Raw genomic sequence first — 6,000 nt, forward strand, 5'->3', positions numbered from 1 at the left:
TACGAAAATTCGGGTTTTCGTATGCAGTGATCTGGTTTGAGCGCCAAATGTTTCGCAGACCTGTAAAGGCACCCCTGGCCTTCCTGATTCGTGTGGCTATATCAGACTTGGTACCACCATCGGGCGCTGTCTGGCTACCAAGATATTGAAAGGCGTCTACCTGCTCCACTTGTTGTCCTGCTACTGTGAAGTTGGTGGGATTGTCAGTGTTCACTACCATAGACTTAGTTTTTGCTACATTGACTGTGAGACCTGCTGCCTGGGAGCTCTCGGAGAGGTCTTCTAACTTACTCTGCATATCGCTTCGGCGTTGTGCGAGCAAGACAATGTCGTCCGCTAGATCGAGGTCATCTAGCTGCTCCATCGTTAGAGGATTCCAAGGTAATCCTCGATTTGGTCCAACTAATATCTCATCTATAACGATGAGCCGCGTCTCACGCCAGTAGTAACCCTTATAGGATCGGACAAGACACCGTTGTGCAAAATCTTGCACGAGAACAAGAACGCTTCGTCACAAGTGCGTCTCCAAAGTTTTCATGGATGAGACGGTCGAGCGCCTATTCGAAGTCTACGAACACCAGCAGTAGAGAGTTCTGGAATTCGTTGATCTGGTCCAATGTAATGCGGAGCGTTGTGATATGGTCTACACACGATCGGCCAGGACGGAATCCAGCTTCCTGCCGCCAGAGAATAGCGTCAATCTTCTGGATCCGGTTGAGGATTTCCTTACAGAGTACTTTGAGAGTAATACAGAGTTAGGTCTCCTTTTTTAGGGACTTTGACCAATATGCCCTCATCCAGTCCACCGGAAAAGTTGCGGTTTCCCATATATTGCTGAAAAGCTGACAAAGATTGCTAGACTGACAAAGATGGGTCAGCTTTGAGCATCTCGGCTGAAATACACACCCCTATTTTGTATTTCAAATGAATCTTTATTTCGTTCGACTTGTTTCGAACGAGATGTTTTGCCCATTTGATTTTGCTGGCGGAAATTTCGTTCGAAAAACAAATCCGTTCGAAATATAAAATAACGGCGACGGTCTATCCCTGGTGCCCTGTCTTTGACGTGAACGTGCTCCGGATGAATTTCTCGCCACACGAAGTCCTACTGAAATTGCAATCCATCGATTTATCAAAAGAACCCGGAACAGAACAACGACCTCCTCTTTTTGTAAAACAGTGTGCTAATGCTCTCGCTTACCCTGTAAGTATACTGTTCAACCACACTGTTTGGGCCAGCACAGATACCAATAACAGAGGTGCTCTCCTTTTAGACTTTATATCATCAAATGATATAGCTATAGCCCTTTATAGCATAAAAGGGGAAAAGCCAACGCAATATCGCAAGAAATACTTGACTTAACACTATGCAGTCCAACGATAATACTGATAAAATAAAAACTACGGGGATTATTCGTACTTATTGAGCTATTCGATTAATTCAACTACTCGTGCTGGCTGGCAGTGTTCGATTAAAAATTATTCGAATATGCCAGGTGTTATTCGATTAGTTGAAATAATCGAACGAGTAACGGACATCACTATCGGTTACAGAAAATACAACGCAGATTCATTCGATTCGCCCTCCGTCGCCTGCCATGGAAGCACCCGCTCCAGCTACCAAGATGCGAAGCGCGCCTGATGCTAATTGGACTGGACACCCTAGCAACTAGGAGAAATCTGTGCCGAGCAATCATTGTAGCTGATATCCTGATGGTGAGGGCCAATTGCCCGTGGCTTCTCAACCATATTAGTCTCAACCACGATCTCTTCGTAGCAGAATGTTCCTCCAAGTACCATTGCGAAGGACAAATTATACAGCAAACGGGGCCATCGTCGGGCTACAATGATTTTTTAGCCAAGTGTCAGCTTGGTTCGACTTTCACCTAACTCGTAGGACTATTCGTGGGAACACCGAAAACCGTTCATAGCAATGGGCCTATCTGACAATGGGAAAAATAATACAACACAAAACGAAGTTTAGCACATGAACATTATCATAAACTTTGTCTCTTGCTGTTTTATACAACACTAGCTGATCCGACAAACTTCGTATTGCCACAAATTAACCTGTGTTGTACATAAATCATGAATCTCGGATGATCTTTGTCACAATCTCGAGTTTTGCAAGTTTCTGAGGAGTTCAACCTTAGATGATTCATTTTGGCAGTTACGTAACTATGAAAGCATCCCAGGTAACCAATAAGCATCACCAATGCTATTCAAATGTAGGCCAATAAGCATTTTGCGAAGCATTTAAACGAAGAATTTGAATACAATTTTGGATGCCAATTTACAACAGCTATGCAGTCAAAAAGCTAATATACAACAACGTGCAGTATAAAATGCCAGATACGCTGATTTGCTGCTTATGTTAATGCTTATTAGTTACCTGGAATGGGTAGTTTAGTATACAAATTTGCAATTTTTCCTCACAGTAAAGTAGAAAACAACTCCCCTATCCCCTCATTGCATAACCAGAAAGCAGATAGTAATATTCGCCATGATTGTACAACATTTCGCCGAATATCAGTTTGCGAAAAACCTTAACCGGAATGTATTATTTCACGGAAAACTTTTTTGTGGAAAGTACCATTTCGCGATCCTCTCCTTACTCGCTGTCGCTCGTTCCAGGAAACCCAGGTAGACCTAGGAAAACAAATAAGCCTAGACAGTAGTGATTTCTGCGGGGAGTTGCCTTCCCCCAGTGGGCGGCACTTCCGACGGTGGGTCGCCGGCAACGCTCGCGGCCGTCTCGTCCTGAATGATCTAGTGTTACTATAGATAGTTTTTGTGGTCTTGTTATTGACTAATGTTTTATGGAAGAGTCTCGAATTTCTCGAGTTCGATTAGTTTTTGAGTTTCGCAAAAATTTCTGTTTTATTTGTATGAGAGTCCATATCCCCCTACCACAGGGGTGAGAGGTCTCTATCATAAAATAAATTCAAGACTCCAAAATCTCCCACATGCCAAATTTGGTTCCATTTGCTTGATTAGTACTCAAATTATAAGGAAATTTGTATTTCATTTGTATGGGAGCCCCCCTCTTAAAAGACGAAGGGGTCGTAATTCACCATAGAAAAAAATTCTGCCATCTAAAACTCCCACATGCCAAATTTGGTACCATTTGCTTGATTAGTTCTCGAGATAAGAGGAAATTTGCATTTCATTTGTATGGAAGCCCACCCTCTTAAAGGGGCAATGGGTCATAACTGTTGATAGATAGAGGCGCTGACATCACTGTACCGCGTACAGTGCGATACCTTTAAATTTTCTCAATCTTCTTTGGAGTACAATTAAATAAACCAACACGTTGTTTTTCGAATCAAATTTATTTTTAATTCTCTTACGCTGAAAATCCGTTTATTGTTCGTGATTCCACTGTCGCGGGGACAATTTCTGCCGACAGGTTATCGGCCCAGTAGAGAATTAGTGATTCGGTCGGTTATTCGAGTATAAAAAGTGTTTTTCACCGCGACGTTGGTTTGTGGTTATGGCGGATCCGGGAAAATTTACTATCGCCAAGCTCGGCAACAGTAATTATGCGACATGGAAATTCCAGATGGAGATGTTTCTCATACGGGAGGAACTCTGGCACGTCGTAGAGGAGGAAAAGCCGGAACCAGTTCCAGATGCCTGGAAGAAAGCAGACGAAAAGGCCCGCGCTACGATTGGTTTGTGCATCGATCAGAGCCAATATACGCTGATCAAAGATAGTGCTAGTGCAAAGGATGTGTGGAACGCGTTAAAATCGTATCACGAAAAGGCAACTACAACATCCCAGCTATCACTGTTGAACCGTTTAATTGACTCCAAGGTGACGGAATCCGGTGACGTTGAAAAACATCTGCTGGAGCTAGACGTATTGTTCGGACGACTGGAGGATGCAGGTTTGGAGTTGGCTGAGAAGCTGAAAATAGCAATGGTGCTCAGAAGTATGCCAGACTCGTACCACACCCTGGCATCAACATTAGAAGCTCGTCCTGACGAACAGGTAACAATGGAATTGGTACGTTCGAAATTGCTTCAGGAGTATCAAAGGAATTTTGATCGAAGCGGCACGAATCGAACGGGGGATGAAAAAGTGCTAAAAACACAAAAGGTAAAAACAAAAACGTGTTTTTATTGCGGCAAAGCTGGGCACTTTAAAAAGGACTGCCGTAAGTGGCAAGCTGAAAAGGGCAAGCAGAACAGTGGTGCTGACAGTGGTGCTTCCGGAATTAAACCGGCTAACAAATGTCAACAAGCAAAGGCGAAACAAGTGACGGATGCAGAAAAAGATGCGGTTTGTTTTTCGGTGTTCGAGAAGAAACAGGTTACGTGCGTTGCGTCAAAGGTTAGCCAATTATGGACACTTGACAGTGGCGCTTCTTGTCATATGACAAGTCGGGAAGATTTTTTCAGTAAACTTGAAAAGCTTTCGGGTGTGAATGTAGTAATGGCAGACGGAAGCAGTGCTAAATCAAGTGGTCATGGTAGGGGAACAGTAAAAAGTGTTGACAGTACTGGCAAAATGGTTGACATTGAACTTGAAAAAGTGTTGTGCGTACCGCAGTTAGATGGAAGTTTGCTGTCAGTGAGCAAGATGGCTGACCAAGGGTATACCGTAACCTTTGCGCGTCATAGTGTAGAGATCCGTAACTCATCCGGGTGCGTTGTTGTTTTGGGTGAGCGGCACGGTGATTTGTATTACTTGACAGAAGTTGAGCGTGTTTCGATTGCTGCTGATCATAAGCATACGGTAAATTGTCAGCACACATGGCATCGACGATTAGGTCATCGCGACCCTTCTGTGTTTCATCGCGTCGATAAAGAAATGTTAATGACGGGAATAAAATTGACGGACTGTGGTGCCAAATTTGTATGTGAAATTTGTCTAGAGGGAAAGATGGCACGACTGCCATATCCCCAGCAGTCACAGAAGAAAACTACACAGCCACTGGAGCTCATACATACCGATTTGTGTGGGCCAATGAAAAATTCTACCCCCGGCGGTAATAAGTATTTTTTGACGCTTATAGTCGATACGTCGTGTTGTACTTGTTGTCCAGTAAGGATGAAGCGAAAAGTTGTATTAAGAACTTTGTGAGATTGGTGGAAAACCAATTCGGAAGAAAACCTCAGATAATTCGTTCGGATCGAGGCGGTGAGTTCGTGAATAAAGATCTCCGGAGATTCTATCGTGACGAAGGGATAGAAATGCAGTTGACGGCTGGATACGCACCTCAGCAAAACGGTGTGGCGGAGCGTCGGAACCGCTACCTACAAGAGATGGCAGTATGTATGCTGTTAGATGCTGGATTAGATAAGCAGTACTGGGGAGAGGCGATCGCGACTGCTGCTTATTTGCAGAATCGGCTGCCGTCACGTTCTGTGAGTAAGACCCCGTTTGAGTTGTGGAAAGGTAAGAAACCAGATATTAGTCATCTCAGGATATTTGGATGCGAAGCTTTTGTGCACATTCCAGATTCAAAGCGAGGAAAGCTGGATAGTAAAGCGGAAAAGTTAATATTCGTGGGCTACGAATGTGGTTCGAAAGCATACAGATTCTTAAACAAGAATACCAACAGGATTGCGATTAGCCGAGATGCAAAGTTCGTCGAGCTAGGTTCTCATCTTCAGGAGGAGAAAAGCACAACGTCGTTGGAATGTGAAGAGAAACAAGACGAAGTTGAACTTCAGTTGTCTTTCAGTGATGACGACTCACAGAATGAACCAGAAGAGTCGTGCGCAGGTTTTTCGGATGGCGATGACTCGAATCTGCAGTATTTTGACATCGACGAGTTAAACCACAATGAAAATGAAGAACTAGAGCAACGTCGGGTGCAACGTCAAGGTGCTGGTACACTGCCACGAAGGCTCAATGACTACATTGTCGGTGTAGCCAAAGCAAATGAACGGGAACCGTTGAGCTATCAGGAAGCAATTCAGAGTGCGGACAAAGCAAACTGGATGCGAGCAATGAATGACGAGTACAAATCTCTAATGGCAAGTAAAACT

The sequence above is a fragment of the Sabethes cyaneus genome, chromosome 3, assembly GCF_943734655.1.
Source record: "Sabethes cyaneus chromosome 3, idSabCyanKW18_F2, whole genome shotgun sequence".
Classification (NCBI taxonomy): Eukaryota; Metazoa; Arthropoda; class Insecta; order Diptera; family Culicidae; genus Sabethes; species Sabethes cyaneus.